This window comes from Oreochromis aureus, linkage group 3, assembly GCF_013358895.1.
Source record: "Oreochromis aureus strain Israel breed Guangdong linkage group 3, ZZ_aureus, whole genome shotgun sequence".
Lineage (NCBI taxonomy): Eukaryota > Metazoa > Chordata > Actinopteri > Cichliformes > Cichlidae > Oreochromis > Oreochromis aureus.
The window spans coordinates 111,644,578-111,672,447 of record NC_052944.1 but is presented as its reverse complement, the minus strand read 5'-3'; the positions used below and the strand labels follow the sequence as shown (position 1 = coordinate 111,672,447).

General features: G+C 39.9%; 1 protein-coding gene and 2 long non-coding RNA genes across 4 annotated transcripts in view; all 3 read right to left on the bottom strand.

Annotated features, from left to right (window-relative positions):
• LOC116331969 overlaps positions 1-27,870 on the bottom strand; it is a 249,588-nt gene that overhangs the window by 162,304 nt on the left and 59,414 nt on the right. The window lies entirely within an intron of this gene.
• Positions 13,390-15,409, bottom strand: LOC120437870. 2 transcript variants are annotated; one of them, XR_005611456.1, is made up of 4 exons: positions 15,214-15,409; positions 14,325-14,514; positions 14,120-14,220; positions 13,390-13,977 (listed from the first exon to the last, which is right to left on the bottom strand). It is a non-coding gene; the product is annotated as an uncharacterized LOC120437870 (long non-coding RNA). The 2 variants fall into 2 exon arrangements; XR_005611457.1 differs by having other exon boundaries at positions 14,325-14,501.
• On the bottom strand, positions 15,622-17,870 carry LOC120437873. Its single transcript, XR_005611460.1, has 3 exons — positions 17,806-17,870; positions 15,756-15,938; positions 15,622-15,657 (listed from the first exon to the last, which is right to left on the bottom strand). It is a non-coding gene; the product is annotated as an uncharacterized LOC120437873 (long non-coding RNA).

The window sequence follows — 27,870 nt, the reverse complement described above, 5'->3', positions numbered from 1 at the left end:
AAAGTTCAGTCAGTTGCTCAGTTATTAGCTCAGTCATGTGTTCCGTCATCAGTTTTGTCTTCAGGTCAGGCTTCAGTTTTGTCTTCAGGTCAGGCTTCAGTTTTGTCACCCATACCCCTTTCATTAGCCCAATCATCTGCACAACCAACCGCTTAAAAGTCTGCTCAGAACTCCGCGGCTCCCACGCCGCCATCTGTTCCTGCTGGAGGCCCAGGAGAGCCCCTCCAGCCTCATGCCTCGTCAGCTGGAGAGCCCGAGGAGCCTGTCCAGCCTCATGCCTCGTCAGCTGGAGGGCCCGAGGAAACCGCACCAGCCTCATGCCTCGTCAGCTGGAGGGCCCGAGGAGCCCGTCCAGCATCATACCACGTCAGCTGGAGGGCCCGGAGCACCCATACAGCACCTCTCTGTGTCTGCTGACGGCTCTGAGTCCCTTCAGCCATCAACTGCTCCACCACCTGCGACTCCTGTGCCGTCGCCTGGTCGGCTCAGGAAACTAACCACTCCAAGTGGTTCAGCATGGCCCCACCTTATTTACATAACAAAAGCAGCTGTTCACAGCTGATTAAGGATATTAGCTAAAAGCCTACCAGCCATTTGGCTCGACGGTGGGTTTTATAGGTAGAAAAGCCAAATGGCTACTCTCTGGGACTTCTAGTGTTATAGTTGAGGTATACCTATGATAAAAAAAATTAAAGGCCTTCCTCATGTTTTTAAGTGGGAGAATTTGCACAATTGGTGCTGATTAAATACTTTTTTGCCCCACTGTAGGTGTTTCTCTTGATAGTGTCCTAAACTTTGAAATACTTAAAACAATATTACTTGGTCATCATATTTCCAGCTAAAATTATTAGTTATCATTCCCCACAGCTAACAATACTGCTATTCTTGTACAAGCTCTGGTTATATTCTGTATAGATTATTATAGTTTATCCTTTCTAGATTACCAAATACAAGTGTCTCGATAGACTTCTGCCAGTGCAAAATTCAGCTGCTTGTGTCGTTAATGGAACCCACTACTACTGCCCTTCAATCACTTCACTGGCTTCCTGTGAAATATCACATTGATTTTAGATTCTGGTTCTTAGTCAAAGACTCTCCATAAATTGTGTCGAAAGATGCTTCTAAATAAGATGGGGTTTTTTATTCCATTTATTATTTTTGGCCTGCTGTGGTGCCAAAGAGTATGGCTTGCTTTATTTCTAAAATCCTGAGACGTGATATTTGCCAATGTATTTGCAGTTTAGTGGAGACACAAATCTGACCAAAACATTCTGTTCAAAGGAAAGCTCGCTCTACCTTCGGAGCCAGAAACCAGCATGGAGATGACTGTGAACAGAATAGATGTAAAAGTAGTTGTTGTACATGTACAGACCATAAAGATGGAGTCCAGGTGTGTTTGATGCTGCTGGGCAGACTGACCACTGGGAACCTCTGAGCTCTGCTGGTCCTCTCTGTGGAGGAACCATGAAGAGTCAGAATAATATAACAAAGCATTACAACATAAAATGCAACCTGCTGGTCCTCTGCAGTAAAAGATGAAACACATAAAAAAATAATAAAATAAAAAAAACTTCTAGTTGATAATGAGCTCTGATGGTAGCATATCTGACACAAAGACATCATGTCAGTTCTATTATCTTAACATTCTCTTGTTATTGTAATATTCTCTTTATATCTGAACATTAACAACATGCAACTCCAATTACTGTGTACATCCAAACCCTGATGGTCAGTTCTGAATCTGATGAAGATATTTCAAATATGAACTCTGCAGCTTGCTTGGTTTATTTATTTATTTATATGAGTATCTCTTGTCCCTCCCTCTCCCCCTCTCTAGATAGATCAAATAAGATGTCTTTCAGTCAGTTCGTTTCTGCTGTAGTTCATGTTAGAATAAAATATTTTTACATGTTTCACTGCCTGTTTGCTGAAGTTGATTTTCAGTTGTTTAGAAACCAAAAGCTTGTTTTAAAGAGACAGTTTAAATAGGATTGAGGGAATAACGTATTTGCACTGCAATTTATATCCAACAACATCAAGCAGTTAAGTCAAAGAGTTCATGTTACTAACAGCTCACCTCTCTGCAGCAGACACAGGCTGGACTTTAAAAGCAACAGGTTCAAGTTTAGACGCGTCACTCTGTAAGGACACAGAGCTGGGTGGAGGTCCAGGTGGGTTCCTGTGAATAATGATGGAGCAGTGATGTGAGTGCTGAGCTGTGACATGGAGAAGAGTCATGGACAGTTAGAGATGGTCATCTCACCTCTGAGCTTTGGTCTGGCTCTCATGTTCCCCACACAGAGTGCTTTTAGAGGGAGGGACTCCCTCCTCTCTGTCCTCACACTGATCCATGCTGCTCAATTCACATCAGCTCACACACACTTTCTACCTGCAGAGGAAACACAAATCATTCATGTGCACATCAACTGAAATCCTCCTTTCCATCATGTGTGCTGTCCAAATATCAGCTGCTTCTTTCCTGCTTCATCTCAGTGTCAGCTGAATGCTGTCAGACAGCAGTGTGAGGCAGAGGAAGCTGCCATCAGCTGTGGAGCGCCAAAAGGAGTCAAAGGCAAAGTTTATTATAGGAGAATGATCAAAAAGCATTTCCCATAATTATTTGTTTGCTGCCATTTACAATCCCTGGATTATGGTAATAATTTTTAAAACATATTTTGAAAATCTGCTGATAAGTAATTTAATCGACCAGCACCCAAACATCTCAGACCATCTCAGTGAGTACAGGCTCTCCTCAGGGATGTGTCCTGAGCCCGCTTCTGTTTAGCTTGCTCACACATGTACGGCCAGATTCAGCACTAACCAGACTGTGAAGTTTGCAAACGACACAACTGTGGTTGGTCTCATCACTGACAACGACGAGTCTGCCTATAGAATGGACGTGGAGCAGCTTGGAGTGTGGTGCAAATCCCACAATCTCACCATCAATGTGGACAAAACAAAAGAGATTGTGATCAATTTCAGGAAGGCTGGCAGAGATCACCACACCATTAACACCACGGCAGTTATCAAAAAAGCACAAAATCATCTCCCTCAGGAGACTGATGAAAGAAGGACTCTCCACACTTCACCTCACAGCTTTCTACAGAGGCACCATTGAAAACATCCTGACACAAAGTTTTACAGCTTGGTTTGGGAGCTGCAAGTCCTACGAGAAGCATCAACTTAATAGGATTGAAGACTGCCAGGAGGATTGTTGGTGCCCCTCTCTCATCACTGGAGGAGATCTACAAACAGCTCTGCGTATGCAGCGATATCCCCATCATCAGAGACCCCCACCACCCATCTAATGGCCTGTTCTCACTCCTGCTGTCTGGCAAGAGGTACAGGAGCATCAGCTGCAGAACCACCACGATGCTGGAAGGGTTCTTTTCACAAACTGTGAGACTGATAATTGGACCGTGCCCCCTCCCCACCCTCAAAGCCATTCACACAGCTACACTGGATGAGGAACAGCAGACTGTGTTGCCCCTATTCACACACACACACACACACGCACGCACGCACGCACACAATACACTCCCCAGATACACACACCACCCAATTAATCCATCCCCTTCTGTGAAAGGACTGCTGCTATCTACCTGAACGAATGTGACTGAAGTTTGTTTTATTTTAGAACTTAGATTTATTTATGCCTTTTTTTGCTGCTCTTTTTTAACTCATTCTTTTAAACTTTATTTATTCTTTTTAAACTGCATTTCTTATCGCTGTAGAGGCTGGTGAGAGACAGTATTTCGTTTCAGACTGGGTAACACCATATGAAATGAAAACAAACTTCTTGAGCCTTGAGTCTATGAACACCCCAGAAAGGATGAGATGGAGTTTTGGTTGTGATTTCAATTTGATCATTATGGTTTGGATTAAAATGCAACCTATAGTGACATTAACTGGTTGTGGGTGAGGGGAGAAAGCTACGTATAAAGCTGACAGACAGACCAAGAGTACCTACAATACCATTAGAATTAATACTCAAACCCTAATCCAATAGAAATATAATTAATCTGCAAACATCAGTTATAGATGTTATAGAACCTATAGTTATAGAATCAAATGATGGACACAGAAAAAGAAATGTTTCAAAAACCTTTATAAAATATTATAGAGATCTCTAAAATATTTACAATAGAAGAGAAGAGCAGATTCTGAGGTGTTCACTAAAGTCAACATAACCTCCCTCTCCAGCATACATCATATTTGTGAGAAAAAAACAATTGTATGATGTTAGATGTCTCATTTTCTGTTCTGCTCTGCTCTATAAGCTCAATCATTAGCTGTCAGCAGAGGAATGTTTATCTGAACACTTCCTCATGTCTGAGTGTGTCACAGTATGTGCCTCAGGTTATTAAAATTATATTCCACCCAGGAATATTTTTGTTAAAGTTTTTGTAAAAGAAAAGCATGGACAGGTGTGGCAAAGCAAAACTCAGAACAGAGGCATTGGAAGACTGGACGTCAAAAACACACAGCATGTTGAGAGTACGACACAACAGAGAGAAAAGGCAAACGCAGGGCTTATACAGGGAGTGCAGGATTATTAGGCAAATGAGTATTTTGTCCACATCATCCTCTTCATGCATGTTGTCTTACTCCAAGCTGTATAGGCTCGAAAGCCTACTACCAATTAAGCATATTAGGTGATATGCATCTCTGTAATGAGAAGGGGTGTGGTCTAATGACATCAACACCCTATATCAGGTGTGTATAATTATTAGGCAACTTCCTTTACTTTGGCAAAATGGGTCAAAAGAAGGACTTGACAGGCTCAGAAAAGTCAAAAACAGTGGGATATCTTGCAGATCGATGCAACAGTCTTAAAATTGCAAATCTTCTGAAGCGTGATCATCGAACAATCAAGCGTTTCCTTCAAATTAGTCAACAGGGTCGCAAGAAGCGTGTGGAAAAACCAAGGCACAAAATAACTGTCCATGAACTGAGAAAAGTCAAGCGTGCAGCTGCCAAGATGCCACTTGCCACCAGTTTGGCCATATTTCAGAGCTGCAACATCACTGGAGTGCCCAAAAGCACAAGGTGTGCAATACTCAGAGACATGGCCAAGGTAAGAAAGGCTGAAAGACGACCACCACTGAACAAGACACACAAGCTGAAACGTCAAGACCGGGCCAAGAAATATCTCAAGACTGATTTTTCTAAGGTTTTATGGACTGATGAAATGAGAGTGAGTCTTGATGGGCCAGATGGATGGGCCCGTGGCTGGAATGGTAAAGGGCAGAGAGCTCCAGTCCGACTCAGACGCCAGCAAGGTGGAGGTGGAGTACTGGTTTGGGCTGGTATCATCAAAGATGAGCTTGTGGGGCCTTTTCGGGTTGAGGATGGAGTCAAGCTCAACTCCCAGTCCTACTGCCAGTTTCTGGAAGACACCTTCTTCAAGCAGTGGTACAGGAAGAAGTCTGCATCCTTCAAGAAAAACATGATTTTCATGCAGGACAATGCTCCATCACACGCGTCCAAGTACTCCACAGCGTGGCTGGCAAGAAAGGGTATAAAAGAAGAAAAACTAATGACATGGCCTCCTTGTTCACCTGATCTGAACCCCATTGAGAACCTGTGGTCCATCATCAAATGTGAGATTTACAAGGAGGGAAAACAGTACACCTCTCTGAACAGTGTCTGGGAGGCTGTGGTTGCTGCTGCACGCAATGTTGATGGTGAACAGATCAAAACACTGACAGAATCCATGGATGGCAGGCTTTTGAGTGTCCTTGCAAAGAAAGGTGGCTATATTGGTCGCTGATTTGTTTTTGTTTGGTTTTGAATGTCAGAAATGTATATTTGTGAATGTGGAGATGTTATATTGGTTTCCTGGTAAAATAAATAATTGAAATGGGTATATATTTGTTTTTGTTAAGTTGCCTAATAATTATGCACAGTAATAGTCACCTGCACACACAGATATCCCCTAAAATAGCTAAAACTAAAACAAACTAAAACTACTTCCAAAAACATTCAGCTTTGATATTAATGAGTTTTTTGGGTTCATTGAGAACATGGTTGTTGTTCAATAATAAAATTATTCCTCAAAAATACAACTTGCCTAATAATTCTGCACTCCCTGTATACACAGGGGAGTGTATATAAGCCCTGCGTGTTTTAGAGCTGGGAGAGTAAAACTGAACACACTGACATCAGACATGAACATGATCCTTCAAAGTAAAACTGGAAAGAAGAAACAATTTACTAAGAGACAGACTTGACAGAAAATATAACCCATAATACAAAATCAGACCAGCACAACTCAAGAATCAGAACATAAATATAATGAACATAATCTAGAAAAACACCAATATATAATGAACAGAAAAAGCTGTGTCAAAATGACCAAGAACCGTGACAGATACAACACAAAACAAGTCAAAATACTTTCCTGCACATTACATATGACTGACGCCAAAGTCATGTGCAGATATTGTAAGGTTCCGGATTTTTTAAATACTTAAAATATTAATGGTGTTTGTAAAATTCTACATTTTCTTTTGATTAACTTTGTTTGCAGTAACGCTGAACTGAGCTTTGTGTTTTTTCAACGTCACTTCAGTAAAACCTGAATGTCAGCTTCTTAAGAACAAACTGATTTGTTTCCAGTTAAAGGGAAGAACAGCATTCCATGAGTGAGCTAATCAATTTCAATCAATAACTAATCTATAATCATTTGGATTTGTCCTCAAACACAAGAGTGATCCAAAGTTTGTCCTGAAATAAAAGCTGAACATGATGTCCAAAGATCACAGAGCAGTCAAACTGTTAAAGGAGGAAACAAAGCAAACTTACAGTTTCTTCACATACCAACAACAAGCTCCACTCCACAGCTGGACACTAAACACGGACACACAGGTGAGCTGCTTCCTGGAAGGAGGCGGGACTCCACCTGAAGAGTGTGAGAGGGCCACACCTTCATGTGCTGATATACAAATATGTTGTCTGACTGCTCAGAATGAGCCTGAGTCAGAGTAAAGTTCACATGCTGATGTGTGAAGGCATGAAAACCTGTTTTAGCTGCAGGTGTGAACACACTGAGGCCATGTCCAAGTGATGAAGTTGTCTTATCACTTTAATGCAGTAAAACAGGAGCTGTAAGTCTGACATTTATTTACTGTCATCACAAACACACACAGCTGGATTAACACCCAGACAAAGGGCTGAAAAGCTGAAAATCAGCATTAATGAGTATTATTATGTATCCTGTTTATGTGGATACACTTTTCTATTTGTCAGTGCTGAAGCAGACGACACTGATCACATGACTCTGAGGGATGTTTCCAGCACCAGGGCTGAATCTGAGCCATGAAGATTTAAGGCAACTCTGAAGGCAAAGCAGGTCTGAGTCTGTGTTAGCAAGCTGTACCTAATAAAGTGGCCGCTAGGATTCAGTCAGTAATGATAAGAGCCAGCAGGGGGCAGCACAGAGAGGTCAGGAGTGCTTTAAATCTGTAAAGCACCTGTTCATTTTTTAGTACAATTAGTTTCACATAAATGTTAGTGTTTCCTTTATGATCTTTTAATGTTTACACTAGACTGTGCACATCTACATTACAGACATTTCTGTTACCTATGTATGAGACTGGGCTGCTTGACTGCAATTTGGAAATGGATGCAAAATCACACGGATCATGCTATTGTTTATTTTTAATATGATGGACTGAACACAGGACATGTCTGACTAAGCAAAGAATAATCTGATCCCATTTCTACCTGTCTCTACTGTTTCAACTTTAACTGTCAGGATATATATTTATTCCAGCTCTCATAGGGCAAAGGAATGACTCAGACTTGTCAAATGTTCTTTGACTTGATAAACAATATGAAGTTCACAATTTTCTTACAAATAAAACTCTAATGACAAACATGAACAGCTGTGGTTATTTCTGAGACATGATTTTTTTTTTAATGTGTTCTGTAAATAACCCTAAAGGTCTTTATTTAGTTCCTTGCACCTTATTTTGACACTCATCTTTGTTTTCTACTACTAACTTCCTGTTTGGGTGTAGAAGCTTTTATTTTGATGGGACGATTTCCTGTAATACTGTTTTTTGGCGCAGTTTCCAGCAGCAGTCGCGGGAGTTTGAAATGTCATGGTTTAATGGAGCCTATGGAGATTTCTTTTCAGGGTTCGTACGGGTGCTTGAAATCCTGGAAAGTGCTTGAATTCTAATGTCCTCTTTTCAAGGTTTGGAAAGTGCTTGAATTTCAGATGTGGTGCTTAAAAGTGCTTGAAAATGTAACTGTATTTCATTCACATTAAATAGCTATCTGATTGAATAGTTTTCTTATCAGATAGAGAAATAAAAATGAGTTGCAAAAAGCAAAATTTCCCCGCCTGGGCTGCCTTGCGTCTGTTTCAATATGTGACCCCGCCCCTCCCTCAGACAGTCGGGGATGAGTGCGCTAACATATCTGTAGGCTGCTGTTTTAATGCTTTTAATGATGGAAAACAACAATGGCGGAGTTTGCGCTCTCTGGTCGCATGATAGGTGAGTCCTAGTAAATAATTTTCCAGTACGCCTACGTTACACATGCTATTTAAAAAAAAAAAAAAATAAAAAAAAAAAAATATGATTATTGTTTTGCTAGCTGTCAAACTCGCTGCAGAAATGATTGAAATGCACTGAGTGTGATGCAGTATGGGAGCGCTATTACGGAATATTACTTAGCAATAATATGAGTTAATTTACTCAAGTGAAAGCTTTAAACATTAGCCCGATACATAACTAGCTAACTTAAGGCTTTCTGATTAACCCTCTGGGGTCGACGGACCCAGAGTCTCCATTTCAACTTGGGTCGAATGTGCGGACTTCAAGCTATATACCAGTTTTAATTGTGTTGATAGGTACAACAGTGGCGTTTACTCCGGGAAGAAACGGTAAAAACGGCGTTTTTTATGGAGAGCGCTAGCAAAGACGCTTTGCTTGTGAGTGAAAAAAGAAAAAACACTCCTTCCCTATTGGTGGAAAAATGTACCATGTCGACCAATCAAAAAATGATACGGCAACATGTGATATTTGGTTGTTGGGAAGACAGAGAGCGAGTGAGCGATAAAGAGAGAGAGAGTTTTGATACGAGATTTGGGACGTTTATCGTGTTTGTAGTCAAGTTAGTGTGTTATCTTGTGTCGTTAGTGTGTAGTGTAGTCGTTTTGTTTTGTGTGCCAGTTCTACTAGTGAACGTTACAGTTGCTGCAAAAAAGCCACCAAAGGCAGATTGCAGTGTAAACGCTGAGTGACACACCTGCTGTCAGACCTGCAGGTTTATCCCTGTGCTGTTCTCATCTGTGTTATAGTGGACACTAACTATTTTTTGGAGTTGCATAAATAATTTGTGTGCCTTCTTATTTGACGAAGAGCACCTGATTGTTCTGTAAATAGTTTTGAATGGTTATATAAAAACGTCTGAGCCTTGGCTGCATTTTTTAGGTAAATAGTACCAATGTAACTTTGTTGTTTGCAAAACTTGTTCATATTTTTTAAAATGTCCAATTTCTATTTGGATTTCAAGTTATGAAAATGATTCGTTAAACATGCTTGTGGGTTTTACAGTCAAAATACCACTTTCTACTTGTATTTTAAATTTTGTCTGAATTTAGATAAATTGTGATGACACATTATGTCAAAATGAGTAATAACAGTTTGGCAAGATAAACAGTTTTTAATGGTGAAATATAGAGGCCAATCAAAAGTAGTCGAAAACGGCCAATTATACCCTGGACCCCAGAGGGTTAAAGGCTAAAAGCAAAGTTGTCACCAAGTACTGTTTATATTTGTGTGTATTGCTGCAGGTTTTTGAGTATTAATTTGGTGCCTTTGGGTGAAATAATGGTAATATGAGGGACTGATCCATATGGTCACAAAGAATAGGCACTTGTTTCTGTGCTACCAAGGTTCCCCGGCTTTCATTCAAAATGTGTTTATCGCCACCTACACATTAAACTACTTAAACAGTCAGTGCTGTTCTCCATGCCTGTCTGACATGATGTTATTAGCACAAACACTTTAAAGGTGATCATTTAGGACTTTAGCAATAATACAGACAACAATCTAGTTGGCAATAAACAGTTTTATTGGGAATTAACTTAAAAAACAAACAAACATCTGTCTCCTATTTTTTTGTCACACAGGAAAGAAGCATCAATATCTGATCAGAAGACTTATTTCTTTATTTTTCGTTTTTCTTTATTATTTTTTTTCAACAGGAGAAGAATATCTGTAGCAAGTTGATTTGTTCACATTTGCACATCTTAAATTTTAAGTGAAATGTGCATTTTGAGTTTATACACTAAGTATATAAGGTGACCGTTCCTTTTGCAGTATTTTTGTGTGGTGCGTTTTCCTATGTCTGAACAAAAGGGGAGCTAAGGTGTCTTTTCACATGGTCTTACTGAGGTGATGCGAATTGAAACAGGCATTCTTTTTTTTGGCAGGGGGGGGGCGTGCTGGAAAAGCTTAAAAACGGATCTTGAAAGTGCTTAAAAAGTGCTTGAATTTGACCCTGAAAAAAGCGTACGAACCCTGTCTTTTGTTATTAGCAGCCCCCTTGATAGAGGCACAAGGTATGTTTATGACATAAATAAGGACATGTTTAGATGTTTTGTGACAGAGGCTACATTTGTTAAATGTTACGTTGAACGTACTTTATGTTATAATGTTTACTATTGTAAGAGTGTGGATTGTTTTGCTTACACGCTGTTTCTATGTGTACATCCCCAGCTCTTACGGTGAGATTGATGGTTTACTGCCATTAAACCTTCAAAACGTTATCAGTAAAGTGTCATCCTTCATTCGGGGGGGTTCGCTACATGTTCATATTTAGACAGTGTGCATTTGTATGCTGAAACTGTAATGGTGAACCTGAGGTGATGGTCAACACAAGACAAATATATATAAATATAAAACAATATTGAAGTAATGTCTTTACCCTTTGCAGAGTGTGGACGCTGTAGTAAACATGCACCGCTAGCTCACGTGACTGACTGTCTCCATGGTTACATCGTATATTATTAGCTATGCAAACAGCTTCCAAAGATACCGCCATAGCTCTCTGCAGCTGTAACACTTCATGCTTTACAAATCATTTCACGTTTTTGATAGTTATGAAGACAGAATATGTTTTTAAAGTCATGCTAGGCTGTTGCTATGGTGGTTGCTGTGGACTAGGGTGGACCGCGCGTCCGATTCCTGTTATTAGGTGTCCGCCGCAGTGTTGCCAACTTAGCGACTTTGTCGCTATATTTAGCAAATTTTCAGACCCCCTATCGACTTTTTTTCTTTAAAATGTCGCTAAAAAAAGACATGAAAGCACGTATCGCTTTTACTCTCAACAAGCAGCGGGTGCTGCAACGCAGTCAGTTCTTCTTTTACTCTTTTACTCTTATGCTGTTTTGTGGATCACAAGGTTTAAAACTACTTATAAACACACACACACAAAGTAACTCCACCAGAGTGCCTATTTCGGGTCACTTTTGCTGGTCCCAGCCTGGGTAAAGGAGCAGGGTTGGAATTGTGACATTAAAAAAAACAATAATTGCTAAAAGAAATTTAATTTGTAGTTCTAAATAAACTCTAAATGCATTTAGGACGTTTTTTATTCACTTTATGTCTCTTCCACGATGTTATTTCTCTCTCCAACAACATAGGTTACAATTATATTAGCGTGACCAATTATGCAAATTAGGTGATGACGTCATTTAGCGACTTCTAGCGACTTTTAGGACAACCAATAGCGATTTTCCTTACTGAGGAGTTGGCAACACTGGTCCGCCGTAGGAAGGCTGCGTTCCGTTTAGAACAGGGGTGTCGAACTCCAGGCCTCGAGGGCCGGTGTCCTGCAGGTTTTAGATCTCACCCTGTTTCAACACACCTGAATCAAATGATTAGTTCATTACCAGGCTTCTGGAGAACTTCAAGACAGGTTGAGGAGGTCATTTAGCCATTTGAATCAGCTGTGTGGGATTAAGGACACATCTAAAACCTGCAGGACACCGGCCCTCAAGGCCTGGAGTTTGACACATGTGGTTTAGAAGTAGCGACAGTCTGCCGTAACTCGAACTCAAACCCCGCTTTGTTCTTTAATTAAAGGGCTTTTACAGCCGTTCATGACACGCACGCACACACATAAAACACTTTGCCTCACCATGAGAATGCAACTTTACTAAAACCTTTCAAGTATCTGATATAGGATAGAAAAATGAAGCAACCAGAGATTTAATGATGAAGACTCTGGGTTTTGTAGTTCACGTTTTACAGTCCTGAATGACTCACTGCACATCCATATCATTCACTGAAGAGGAGTTTAGAATGCACTTTAAATTTAGACTGTTGCTGTTTAATTTTTTACATTGTTACTGTGTTATGTCATGAATAAGGTTCACCTGCTGGGGGTTTGATGGATCAGCTGGACAATACAGTCAAAGACAGACTTCATTCATCATATGCAAGAATCCTAGTTGGATTTTTGTTTTCACTCATATTTTAAAACCAAATATTGAAAACAACTCTGACAGACTGGATACCTGGTCAGGGTGTACATTACCTTTCACTCAAGCATCCCAGGACAGAGCCCTGCCCCACCATGAGCCTGGGTGGATACGTGGTTATAATATAAAATGACTGATACTAAATATGAATATTTCATGAAAATCAAATTATAATATGAATTCCTAGGTGTTTGTTATATCCAGCAAGAGTAATATGTCAGACATATGTCTGAATTGCTAACCCTAACCCTAGCTCAACAGACCACAATGCCCTGGACTGTCACTATTATTACATGCTGTGAACATAAGTAGCTTTGATCACAGTTTATGTTGTAAAAGAGAAGGAATATTAAAAAAAGATCAACATTGTGATATTATTTCTTCCAAACTGACCAGAAACATGCTTGTCAGACTCTCACAGCACAGGATCAGACTCACTGTGCATGACGGCTCAGGCCAATAATGTTTGTTAGATTGTCAGTTGTTTAGTGCTTCTGTAAAGTTAGGGTCACCATCTCTATTTCAGTATAATTAATATGCAGAAAACACCAAAAGTTGATTGTCTTCCAATATTCTAACATAATTAGAAAAATTAGACTTTGTAAGTACATATTGTTACAGTCCTAATGCCAGTATGATTCTTCATAACGCCTGCTTTGAAATACTGAACTTTAAAATTGACCTGATGAAAGATAATTTACAGTGGCAGTCTGTCAGGATAATTCTGACTGTAAGATCACTGTATCAATCTGAATCCTTTTGAAATGTGCTGTGAATGAATGCTGATGCAACTGACTGTGGGAAAGCTGTTAATAAAATGAATCTGTGACACATGCAACACATTCACAGAGGAAGAGGACACAAAGGGAGGACACGCAGAGGCTGTGTTAAAGTCAGAAATCCAAATCTTTAGTCAAAAACAGGCGTCGGTTACAAACAGGCAGACAAGCAGTCCATCAAACAGTCTACAGGGTCAAACATGCAGAGAATTCAAACAGCAGTAAAAGATAACTGGACACTGAAAAACTTAAAGCAATGTGAGACACAATAAAAGGAAGCAGCGCAGTATATTCACTGAATTACAAAATTACAAAAGAGAAAAACGACGATTTCTAAGGTTTGTTTTCTAAATGCAGTTAGCCTGTGGCTGGTAAAGATGGAAACATACAGAATGTAAACTGTGTGAGTTTGGTGAACTTTGTTAGTAACAAATCAGGTAAAAACAAACAAACAGACAAAACAGAAAGAGGCTCTCAGTATTCATTAATAATTAGAAAGCATCTAAACATTCTGATTTTTACAGTCTTAGTTTCGCTCGCTGTCATCATTAAAATCATCATGATCAATGGCGAGGTCCTGAGGTGGGCGGGGCCGTCTCTAGTGATGTCACCATGAAGGAACAGCGTCTGGCACGTGTTGGTGAAACATCCCAGTACACTGGTGTAGTTTCCTCTCCAGCTGTTGGACATTTGACACTTCAACATTAAGGGGAAGAAGAAGAAACAGCGTTAGGTCAGGTGACCACATGGTTTCTAAAATAACTGACAGGAAGTAACCAGGCTGTTAGAAATGGATATCATGCTTTTAAAGTTACTGTAGTTAGGTAACTCTACTTACCAAAAGCAGAGCTGCTGAATGTTGCAGGAACTGATCATGTGTGGTGGTCATTCAGTGCTGCTCCGGCAGGTTAGACAGTCCAAGACTGATATCCTGCCCATCTGAGAGTTTGAAAACACACATGCAAAGATTTAATTGTATTACAGTCAAAGTTGGATGTTCGTTTTTGTCCTTTAAAAATGTTTGTGTATTTGAAAGCACTAACATTTAAGGATGACTCAGATCGTTGCTCTCTAAGAGTGTCTCCTTTAAAGGGGAGACAAGTGTATCCACTGATCAACAAGTCAAGGTGGTGAGATGGACTCGTGCCCTTTGTGACTCTGCTGGTTCTTCTGAGGAAACACCACCGTCTCTCCACACCGTCACCATCTGTGAGCACAAACTGCTGCTCTGCTCTGTCAGCATCTAGGAAATCACATATCACACACACAAGGGTGAAGAAACATTAGAGCTCAACTTTGGATACTTTAGATCAAAACTAGCTCTTAGTTTCAGCAATCAGACAAACAATGATACCAAACTGATTCTGTGTGAATACAATATGGTATTTTCAATACAGGTGTCAAATTAATGTATAAAAACTAATACAGATATATGTATATATATATTTGATAAATTAGTTTGCTAAATTAGAATATATTTTTATTTATTTTTGATTTAACAATTGCAACTGAAAGAAATTAAATATTGAACAAAAATATATTGTCACATTCTACATTCTCAAATACAAATTTCACAAAGTAAATTTTTGATTAACAGAAAAAATATGAATTACAAAAAATAATTGTATATTATTAAAATATTATGCAACTGTGACCAAAGTCAGAATCATCATTACAGTATTGTGGACTTACTGCTTGGGTAATAGTGATAAACTTCAGGGGAGATCATGATGACAGAAAACTGTAAACAACACTCTGAAGTCAAGCTTCTTATCATGTTTCTGTGACCTCAGCACGCTGACAGACTTGAAGTTGCTACAGATTTTAAAAAGTGATAATTATAGGGAAGAAACTTCTCTTTTTCATCCGTTTAATCAAACATTTGATGCCTCAGCTGTCTCAGTCCTATAGCATTCTGCAACTACAACTAACCTGAGGAGGCTTGGATTTGGCTGCAGGTGCCCCTGTACATCCTTCTCAGCAGCACACATGTGGGTACCATTTAATCACACTTCTTCCTGAGCTTTGCTTCATCACAAGACTAAAGGTGGCATTCCGTGTCACGGTCTTATCATCATCCAATTGGAGAAGAAACATTTATGGTCATCCTGGTTTTGTTTTCTGATCCTGCAAAAAGACTGAGGACAACAAAGCCCAGAGAACATGAGACACACAACATCCAACATTCAGACTCAACAGCCTCCATAAATGAAGAGCACCAGGTTGGTCCAGTTATACTAGATATAAGCATAATTCACATTACTGTGTATGAATAATAATCAAGAGACAAACTTTGAAGATGCAGAGCATGATGTCCCATCATCAGACTGCAAACAAACATCCACCAGGCTTCTTTGCTCAGTAGTGTGTATTAACCTGTGGTATAAGCAGCAGTCACTGAAATGTTACTGTTTCAGATAAGAAATCTGCCACATAAAAGCCAGGGTGGGAGGGATCTCTACAAACTGACTTACCTCTCTGTTCCTCCAGCTTCAACAAAAATCTGACTCTCCAGTCACAGACAAACAAAAAGCTCCAGCTGGGAGATAGAAAACGCTGCTTGGGTCTTGCTGGATGTTGCTGGTCAGAGTCCACACATTAGCAGAGTGCTGCTTGGTCCCACTGACCCATGTGGACAGTGACTGTGGAGAACTGTTCTGGAAAACGGAAAAGAGAATTAAAATAACAAAAAGCCAAATTTCCACAAAGACTCTCTTAGAATCAGCAATCAGAAAATCATTGGTTCATATTACAATTAAATATGAACAGGCTCCTTAAATGTAAGCAGTTAAGATCTGATTTGATTTACATCCTTCACACAGCACATTTGTCCAGGCTGTCAGGTAAACATAGAATTAATCTCAGGTAACATGACTCACAGTAGAGATTTAGTAAGAAAGATTGCCAGCTCTAATATTATTACCACACCAACAGCTCAGATTTCTAGAAGTATTTAAACAAATGTGAGTCTATCCATTCATTTTCTTCTGAATATTCAATTCATGTTCACAGTGGGAGGGTGGGGGGGTGTCATGGGGGGTATCATGGAAGTTTGTAAATAAAGTCTGCAACACAGAAAGAGCTGTAATCAAGCTATTTATTACTGCGCGCAGGAGAGCCAACACACATCAAACATCACAGTTCACAGTCATGTCAGCTCTGCCACAGAAGTGGTGCTCCCACTCCTTTATGCATTCCAAGGAAGAGGGAGGAAGTTACAAACTGATCATACCACACTTCACGCGTCTCGCTATGAAACCTAACGGATCAATGGTTATGCTGTTTTGTGCCCTTGGCCTTATCAGCACCTGTAAAGGGAGTTGTTTTCTTAAACTGCTGATGCTGAAGTAAGTTCATCTAGTTTTAGAAACTTTCACTGAACAGTCTATAACAGTGTCACAAATAAACATATGCATAAGCACTTAAATACTTTAAATGAGAATAATAGAACATTTCTATTACAGGAGCCAGAGCCTGTCCCAGTAGTCACAGGTAGAGCACACCTGGACAGGTACCAGTCTGTCAGAGGACTAACAGAGACACAGACATCAGAGTAACAAATCTATTTAAACTTAATGTAAGCTTGCTACAGCTGTATGTATGAACATGTGTTTCTGTGCTCTCAGTCCACCTCTCAGGAACCTGGAGTTCATTTTTAGTCTACTTTAAACAGACCTCACAAAAGGCTGATGTGGCTGGATCAGTAGTCTGATTTAAGTACGATACCTTTGGCCAGGGATTAATCTGGTACATCGCTTCACTGCAGTCTTACATATTATCCCCACACCTGAATAAAAAATATTGATATTTACAAATAACAGATTCAGCTGATGCAGCCTGACTCAATCTGATTCCAGATGTTCAGCACACACAGAGACACAGAGGGACTGTTTAAAGTTTAGTGTTAACCTGAGTCACTGATCATTTACAGTATTACAGAGTCTGGCAGTCTTTGCATGATGTCCACGTCACTGTAAGTTTCTAGCTGACTCTCAGGTGTGACAGGTGTGCCAGCAGGAAAGAGTAATAATAACCTGCATCCTGAGGTTTGTCATGCAGGATTAAAGGAGCCAGGCTTTGTTCACACAGCTAGGATTGTATTTTACACTGACCCTGGGTCAGTAAAAGTGTCATACAGTTTAAACGAAGCACTGAAACTTGCACATATTTATTACAGATGCATTGAAGCTAATCGGGATATTTACTGTCAATCTGTGGCTGCGATTAATCACTTTACTGGAAACTTTATTAACTACTAACTTCATCAGTCATGACAGAAGCTAATATTTCTGTGCTAACATCGTTTAAACAGTAACAGCTTTACTACAATATAAGCTAACGTTTACACCGTAACTTTAAGCTAGCAGCATAAAGACGGTAAAACACGTAATAATATCTACAAATGCATCTTAAAGCTGTTATATTAGCACTCGGTGTATTACTAACATAACCACATTAACATTATTGACACTCGCTGACTTTTAATAGTCATTCTATAAATGCTGTCTGTTTAAATGGTCTTACCTGTAACACTGCTGTATCCACCGGATTCCAGCCAGAGTGGATTCTGGAGTCTTCCCACGCTCCTGTTAGTGATCCTCCATCTGGATGGATGATAACAACCTTCTGAACAATCTAGCAGGAGATGGCCCATATCTATGGGACTGATTTGTGCTAATAACGCCCATTGTATGGACTGATAACAGCCGAAGCGGGTGAATAAAGTCACCCAGTGTTGCCAACTCCTCGGTAAGGAAAATCGCTATTGGCTGTCCTAAAAGTCGCTAGAAGTCGCTAAATGACGTCATCACCTAATTTGCATAATTGGTCATGCTAATATAATTGTAACCTATGTTGTTGGAGAGAGAAATAACATCGTGGAAGAGACATAAAGTGAGTAAAAAACGTCCTAAATGCATTTAGAGTTTATTTAGAACTACAAATTAAATTTCTTTTAGCAATTATTGGTTTTTTAATGTCACAATTCCAACCCTGCTCCTTTACCCGGGCTTGGACCGGCAAAAGTGATCTGAAATAGGCACTCTGGTGGAGTTACTTTGTGTGTGTGTGTTTATAAGTAGTTTTAAACCTTGTGATCCACAAAACAGCATAAGAGTAAAAGAGTAAAAGAAGAACTGACTGTGTTACAGCACCCGCTGCTTGTTGAGAGTAAAAGCGATACGCGCTTTCACGTCTTTTTTTAGCGACTTTTTTAAGAAAAAAAGTCGCTAGGGGGTCTGAAAACTCGCTAAATATAGCGACAAAGTCGCTAAGTTGGCAACACTGAAGTCACCCGGTCGCTAGCTGTGCCATTACCCAGCATACACCTCTCCCTCCATAAATGCAATAAACGATACAAAAGTAATGGCCTATAATTAATTTATCTGCTGTATCTGCTGTTTCTCAGGTAGTTGTTTACATTATATAATATATTGTGTTCAGTATACGTCACTACAATGTGATTTCGGAAATGTATAAATATACGAACAACAGGCTCTTGCGCGGAAATCTCTTTTCGTCGATAAACAACGTTTAGGGAGCAGCATAGTATTCAATAGGAGGACCCTGCACGTCAATTCTCGACGCGAGGGGGACCCTGCGCGTCCATAAGTGAAGCAGAGGGAGCCTGACCATGCGTCACACATTTGACGAGTTGGGAGTGAGAACGTGTTGGGTATCCTTATAATCAATCTTTAAAAATAATGGATAAAAAATCTGTTCGGTGGCAACACTGTCACATTTTAAAGAAATATAATCTACTTAGTTTTAAGAGTTTTAATCATTTGTGGTTTCTTAAATTGGTTTTTAAATGTATAAATAGGATGGCCTCAGAGTGTCTCAATAGATACATCCAGAGACAAGATTGTATTCGTATTACTAGGAGTAAGGTGAACGGCAACTGCAAGATATTATATCGCAGATCTACATTCAGTCAGTCAGCTTTTTCTATAAAGGCCTGCCATCTGTGGAACACACTTCGAACCGATATCAAACTGATTACAGACATTAGATCCTTTACATTGAAGGTTAAAGTGTGGTTAAAGGGAAATCAAAGATGTAGTCATTTTAACTAATGATTTTAATTTTATTTTAAATTATTGTCTATTAACTGTAATTGTATTTATGATGTAATTTGGTTTTATGAAAATGTATGTTTTATTGTAATATGTATCTATTTAGACTGTAAGCCCAACAAGGGACAATTGTTGAAAATTAGCAGTAGCTATAAACCTATGTGCGGTACATCAGTCTCATGTGTTGCACTTGAACTATGTTAAACTGCACTGTCCCTTTTAAATAAATAAATTCACAAATTCAAAACTTGTGCATAGGATTTTAAAAGTGACAATTTAAATTGGCATTTTAAGTTTTGAAATATGATTCATTAAACATGTTTGTGGTTGTTACAGTAAAACTTTTTCTACTCTGATTTTATGTTTTTTGTCTGATTTTAGATCAATTGTGTTCATACAGTATGTCAAAATGTAAATTCAGACACGTGAGGTTGTGCTGAAAACGCTGATACCAAACAAGGCAAAGTAAATAGTTTTTGAAGGTAAAATGTGGAGGGAAAATCAAAAGTGGTTAAAAATGGCCAATTATACCCTGGACCCCAGAGAGTTAAACGTTTTTTTTAAAAGTAACGCAATAGTTACTTTCCAGTAATTAATTACTTTTAGAATGTTGTAACTCAGTTACTAACTCAGTTACTTTTTTTAATTACTTTTAGTTACATTTATTAGTTTTTCAAAGTAACTTGCCCAACACTGGTACAGAGCAATCAGCGTGAGGACAAACAGACTCAAACACAGCTTTTACCGCAATAACGTCTCTGAATGCTGCTACTAAAAAATGGCCATCACGCTACTCTGGAAATGATCTGTGCACTGACTGAGGCATGTGTGTGTGTGAAGGTATGTGAGTGTTTGTTCATAAGAGCTAGATCATTCTTATAGCACTTTAAGTATTTTATTTATTTATTTTATTTAAATTGTATTAATTTTATTTATATTTTTATGGAGGATGCACTGATTGGAGACCACTTCTAATTTCGTTGTACCTGTGACAGTGACACCCCACATCATGTTCACCAGGGAAGACACAAAGGATAACTGTTTGCCTTTCCTGGACTGCGCCGTGCACATTGAAGAGAATGGCAACCTCAACATTGAAGTTTACCGGAAGCCCACACATACGGACCAGTACCTCCTCTTTGACTCCCATCACCCTCTGGAACACAAACTTGGAGTAATTAGGACCCTACACCACCGGGCAGAACATGTTCCCTCTAAGCCTGAAGGGAAAAAGAAGGAACACACACATGTAAAGGAAGCACTTAAAACATGTGGTTATCCTAATTGGGCGTTTATAAAGTCAGCAAAGAGGCACAGAAGAGAAGATCAGACACCAGCGAGGGAGGATAAGAAAGACAGACGCAACAACATTGTCATCCCCTATGTAGCCGGTGTATCAGAGAAACTCAGGAGAGTTTTCTCCAAGCACGACATCCCAGTTTACTTCAGACCCAGCAACACACTCAGACACAAACTGGTTCACCCGAAAGACAAAAATGTGGTGTATGCTGTACAGTGCAGCGAGGAATGCCCAGACCTCTACATCGGAAAAACCAAACAGCTACTTCACAAGCGCATGGCACAACATAGAAGAGCCACCTCCACAGGACAAGACTCAGCAGTCCATCTGCATCTAAAGGTCAAAGGTCACTCTTTCGAGGATGCCAATGTTCACATTTGGGACAGAGAGGACAGATGGTTTGAAAGAGGAGTGAAAGAAGCCATTTATGTCCACTGTGAGCGACCATCTTTGAACAGAGGCGGTGGTTTACGACACCAACTGTCTGCCATCTATAATCCAGTTTTAGAATAGAATAGAATAGAATTCAACTTTATTGTCATTGCACATGTACAGGAACAGGGCAACGAAATGCAGTTTGCATCCATCCAGAAAGTGCTTTAGCCGTGATATAGATATATTACAATATATATTAGCAATAGTATAGATGTATAAGTATATTACAGAAATGTGTCTATTATGGTATGTTATAATGTACACAGTGTGAAGTATGTTATGAATATTCTATAACTATAAGTATGTACAGGCTGTAGTGAGTACAAGCTATGTACAGGCTATGAACAGGATATAAATATGAAGTAAAAACTATACAGAAATCTGAGATATACAGTTATACAGAAATGTGAACTATGCAAGTTATAAACAGTTGTAGGATTAAAAATTATCGTATGTACAGAATGATTATTTACACAGAACTATACAGTAGTGGTAAAGTGGTAGTGGTTGTGGGTGTGTGTATGTTCAGTCCATGAGTTTAACGTGGGTCAGATGTCAGGAGGCAGAGTTCAGGAGTCTGACAGCTGTGGGGAAGAAGCTGTTCCGGTACCTGGTGGTCTTAGTCCGGAGGCTCCTGTAGCGCCTCCCAGAGGGCAGGAGGGTGAAGAGTCCATGTTATGGGTGACTGGGGTCTCTGATGATTTTCCCAGCCCTTTCCAGACACCGCTTCCTGTAGATGTCCTTTATGGCAGGAAGTGGTGCTCCGGCGATGCGCTGGGCAGTTTTCACAACCCTCTGCAACGCCTTCCAGTCCGAGGCAGAGCAGTTCCCGTACCAGACTGTTATACAGTTGATCAGGATGCTCTCGATGGTGCAGCGGTAGAAGTTCACCAGGATGTCTGAGGACAGGTGGTTCTTCTTCTTTTGAGTTCCCTTCCCAGACGCCTTAACGCCCACTCACATCCTGGGCCATCTGACCTCAGGAAATCACATCATAGGGTGGGGCCAGGTTTCACAATGAGCTCACCTGAAACCCTGGCTGATTGGGACCCACACCCGCTCATGTGATTAGGTAGAGGATCATCAGGGGGTCCTTTGTCCCTCTTTGGGGGGAAACTCCCACTGGGTTTAAATCTGGGACTCTCCACCATTTGACCTTTAGAACTGAAGAAGCTTCTCGGATGAGAGGTGAAACGTCTTCAAGCAACTTAAAGAAGTCCAGACGCTTTTCTTTCCAAGCTCCTTTTAAATCTCGTTCTTTCATTCTTTTTACTGGACAGAGAAAAACAGACTCAAGAGTGGTCAGAGCTCAAAAATCATCTTTATTCTACATTTCCGGAAAAGGAGAGCTGCAGATGCTAGCAAGCATCAACAGGTCTAAAGCATTACAGATTGTGTATGCGTAATATAACCTGCTCCCCCTCCCCACACTACTAACAACCGTCACTTCTCTATTCTAATTTTACATGTGTGTCACATAGCTGAAAAAAACCTGCACCCTAGCTCCTCATGTCTAGTTTTATGGTAAATGGTAAATGGCCTGCATTTGTATAGTGCTTTACTCAGTCCCTAAGGACCCCAAAGCGCTTTACACTACATTCAGTCATTCACCCATTCACACACTGGCAATGGCTACATTGTAGCCACAGCTGCCCTGGGGCGCACTGACAAAGGCGAGGCTGCCGGACACTGGCGCCACCGGGCCCTCTGACCACCACCAGTAGGCAAACATGGGGTTAGTATCTTGCCCATAGATATTTGGCATGCAGCCAGGAGGCAGCCTGGGATCGAACCAGCGACCTTCTGATTAGTGGCTGACCTGAGCTACAGCCACCCCATAGGGTGACTCAAAGGTCACTTCCTGTTGTTCTCTTGTACCAACACAAAGAAAGTGTTCTCTCTGCTCTTTCGCACTGTCTCTACACTGCATGCTTCCTGTTTTTAAGAAGTCTACTAACTTAAGCCTCTGTTGCTAAGGCAGGCCCTCTGACCTAGTTCTCTCTCACAGCTGGCCTTCTCCTAAATTGATCTGTTATTAAAATGCATAAAGCAAGCTATAGCACTAAATCAGCTCTGGAAAATATAACTACCTCTCAACAGACGATGTTCATTATTTAGATCATCGATTCAGCACAGTGGACAAACTCTTCAACCAAACATTGTGATACAGAACTGTTATGGGTTCAAAAGTATTGGAGAAGGATACAAGAGGAAAACCAAAATAACAACACTGGTCCGGCCGGGTTGAGTCAAACGAAGATTTTAATGAACACACGTGTGGGAGATAAACACTGTACGCAGACAGCAGAAGTTCTCTCTCCAAAAACCACACAACAATAGTTTTATGAAATCAGGGTATTAGAACGCCCCCTCATACGTAAAGCAGGTACAATACAATCAATGTTGACAACTTTTGACACATTAAAAGGAACATTCTCTCCGTCTCGAGGGCAGGCACTGACTCTCACTTCTCTCCTAGAGCCAAGTGTCCCTTATGGAGACACAACATTGCAGCTGCAAGGCTTCGCAAACTATTATTTGAATATTTGAACTATTACCTAAACATAAGTCCAACTACTGTTTGTGTGTGTGCCTCGACCTCAGCATTCACTCTGTCTGTAAGGACAGAGGCCAACTCTTCATGTGTGCAATAACCTAACTGAAACCTGTGGAATTACAGGGATTATTTTACATAACCATCATCTTATCATTGCATTAATTATTATTTCATCAAAGTGTTTATTGAAGCTGCTGGCATTATGTTATAATTTATATTATAGGGGTTATCATAATCAAATATTAACATGTTTATTACAGGGGCAGTTATAACTACTTTAAAATGATTGAGTTAAATATATATGTATCATAACTCATATGCTGAGTATATTGTTACAGTAAAATAGTAGCTGAGCAAAGGCCTGAATGTATTCAGCTTCTTGTGGTATTTGAGTTTGCTTAGTTACAGGTGACGGAAGGATGTCCAGTCCATGGTGACCTCAAAGGCCTTAGGTCATCACCATATTCTTAAGAGTATGCCACAAGGAGGAACTTCTGTGTTTGCATTTAATTCTTAAAATACATGAATGTTCTGTACATGCAAATTATGTGCTTGTAAACGCAAGAAGGGGCGTTACAATACCCTGATGTTATAAAAGCAATCTAGAGTGTATTTTGGGTAGAGATGTACAACTGTTTTGCAGTTTGCACCTCTCCACGCAGCGTGCATTCATTAAAATCAATTGTTTGAACGACCTCTTCTGGACTATCATTGTTTTACTCTCATCCTCAATTTCGAACCCGTAACATTTGGTGCATTGGCCGAGGTTGACTGGAGAGAGTTGGAGGTTGAGACTGAGAGGGTCCAAGGTGCTCAAACAGGCAGACACGAGTCAGTGGTCGAAGTGAGTGGACATAAGCCGGCTTATTTAAAGGTAAGGCACTACCTGTTGAATTATTTCCAAACAGTGCTGAATTGGATCTGAAAAAATTGAAAGTCTACTCACTGAAAATTACTGGGGAGGGTCTGTTTTGATTTTGGTGAAAATCTCATGAGAATTGAAGTTGAAGTAATGATAATGTAAGGTTAAGTGACAGTACTGATTAAAGGAAATGCAGTTGGACTGCTAAGGAAAGAGAATTTAAAGTAGTTGGACTACTGAATTTAGGATATAGGTCATTTGAAATCTGTATATGGTCATACAGTTATAATTGAATATAAAGCTGGGCTTGGACATCAATAAAGTCGGTTTGGTGGTTTCATAGGATGTCTTTAAAAACATAATTAAATTTATGTAGAACGGAACTGTGGGATGTTCTAGGAAGTGCATTTCTCGGAGGTGACGCTCCCAATTTCCTGAGGACGCTCAGGATTTTCTGTTGGACGGGATAGTCCGATTGGCGATCGTGGAGAACTTGGGAACCTCCAAAATAGCTAGTGGTTGGACCACTTTACCGTTTGGAACGGTTTATGCACTTTTTTGGGCAGTAAAGCTTGGAGCTTGGGCGTTGGACGCTTTTAAATTTACTTAGGATATTTAGGGATTAGAGCAGATACAGTTTGGAACTGAGACTGTGATTGATTATCAAAAACTCAGGGAGTTTGTCCCTTGGAGGGTTAAGTTAAAATTTTGTCTAAATTCTGTAGGTTATGCAATTTAAGGCCTTGTAAATATTATTTAATTTATCAGACGTCTCTGTGTTATAATTTCTATGTTTGTATATAGGCTCTGTCTGCCACGGGCGCTGCAGCAGGCTGGTTATTTTGAGAGTGTGTCTGTGTCTATGTAAATGAGATGCCTGTGACTTATTTAGAGTGACATTTCCTGTTTACTAATGAGTGGCTAATGACTGACTGCAGAGCCTGGGTGAAGGACGACTTATATTGGTGTTTTAAGGGAAGAATTGCTTTTATTTCTACTTTGTTGGCATTACGGTTGTTAAATACGATGATTACTTTATGATACATGTCTGTCTCATTTTGCATGTGTGCGATTGGCTTTCAAATGTAGTTTTGTAATGTAACCTGTACACTCCATGGAGGAAACAGACCATGGAGTTTTGGAAGAAGATAGCAGAGATATGACTGGCTTTACATTTAGTCTTGTGTTGACTCCAATAACGGATGGTCAGACAGGGCTGGTTGAAACAGAGGTGCGTGTTTGCTGTGAAATAGGGGCCACTGACCATGACTCAAAACACAAAGCCTGTGAGATTAAAATTACTGTGAGTAACGGTTTGACTTCTGACTAGGGAAATAATATGCTTACTTTTGGGTCTATGAAGATATTTGACCTTGAGTGATGTTATGAGAGGTTGAGTTTATTTTTCTGTTTAAAAACACATAAGTATATGCACTTAGTACACCCACTCAAGAAATGATTGTGTGACTGATGCTACAAAACTGACCTAAAGAATGGTGATGTGTATGGAGAAGTGTTAGTTGTCCTGATGTGTGAAAGAGCGCTATTAAAATGTGTGTGAGTGAAATGAAGGCATATGGTTTTTAGATAAAGATTTAGTAGAATTACTGATTATTTGTAGACTGAAATTAAAAGGAAGTCTCTGCAGAAGCTGTAGAAACAGGAAACCGTGTGTGTGTGTCTGGGACAGGAAATGCATGCCCATAAAAGGGAAGCTCACGGTGACAAGTGTGCACCCAGAGTAGAGAGAGAGATTTAACTCTGGGCAGATGAAGCAAAAGGGAGGTTTTAAGATAAAAATGAATATGATACTAATTATATGCTTTAGTGTGCCAATACAGGTGGACTCTCTCAACTTTGCAACCTTGAGTTCAGCAGCAGAAAAGTAGATTAAAAGAATTGGGAGAAAATAAGCCAGTCTTTGGCTCGAAATTGTGCAGCTTGAGCTCTCACTTTGTCCTTGACCCCGAGAAGAAACGCAAAGGACAGTCAATTTCCTGATGAAGACCGATAGAACATCGTGGACGTGAAGAAGTAACGGAAGCTAAAAGACAGTGCAGGCGAAAGCAGTAACACTGACGACGACTGATGAGTCCAGCAGCATGGAAGAAAGCACGTGATGCAACATGCATGCTGGTGAAGAACCGCGTGATATGTCTGCTTGAAGGCACTGACTGTCATATTTGCCAAGCTTGGAGCAATCTTGGAAGAAAAGACTGAAAAGATGAATGGAGAAGAAAACAGAGCAAATGAAAATAAGACTGAAGGAAGAGGAAATACTGAAAGATCAAAACAGAGAAGAAACAGACTGTGTTTGCTGGGGCTCTGAAGCCCGAACAGGACACTGTGAATGAAAAAGGACCAGTGAGAGATGAAGCTGGACGAGTTTGATCAAGTAGAAGATAGGAGATGATTGGATTGAAATTGAACCCTGAACTCGTGATAGTTTAGGGATGTCCACCACATTACAACAAAGAGGTAAACAATACAAAAGGTAAAGATAATCAAAATAACTGACAATTATATTAATGAATAGAAAACACACATATACAAATTGTTACATGTGAGATTATTTTTGAAACGAATCAGAAGTGAGATAGTTTGAATCTAGAGCTCAGTGAAAAGATGCATAAATTAAATATGAATACATGAAAATGCAATGAATACATAAGGATGCAATGAAGAAACTGCTTACACTTAATTAAGATGATCACCTGGCATGCAATGAAGAAAACAGCTTACACTGCATTTACATGACCACATAACGCAAGGAAGAACACGCTTACATACATGACATAATTGGTATTTTTGACTAGAAAAAGAGAAATGGGTCGATTAGGCGTCCGTGATAATAATGAAAATGTTTTCGTTTGTTATTTTCAGGAGTAAAGCAGACCCAGACCAATTCTCCAGATGCAGGAGTCTGAAGAAATTACAGGTGAACATGAATGGATATGTTAAGGCAAGTTTCTGGTTGACTTGTTTACAGTGTCCAGGAACCTGACAGCAAGCCCTAACTGGTGGCGGAAGACCAGCAGGGCTGTTATTTAAGGTGGGAAAGTAAAGTTTGGGTTAGTGATTCGGGGACGGAGAAAACTGACTCTTTAACTGGAGAATGGGAAAGTGTCTGTGAGACTGTGAAGCCATATATGCAAAATAGCACACACAAACATACGCAATGAAGATCGGCTTGCTACTTGTATGAGTGATAGAATGGTGTGAATGTTTAATAAAGTGGTTGAAATAGTTGAAAAGGGTGACTTAGGAGTGCTCTTGCACTGATGGATCAAAACAAGGGATTAGTATAGGAAGAAATTGACAATAATTAAATAATGTGATGAAGTGTAATCATGTATTTCGT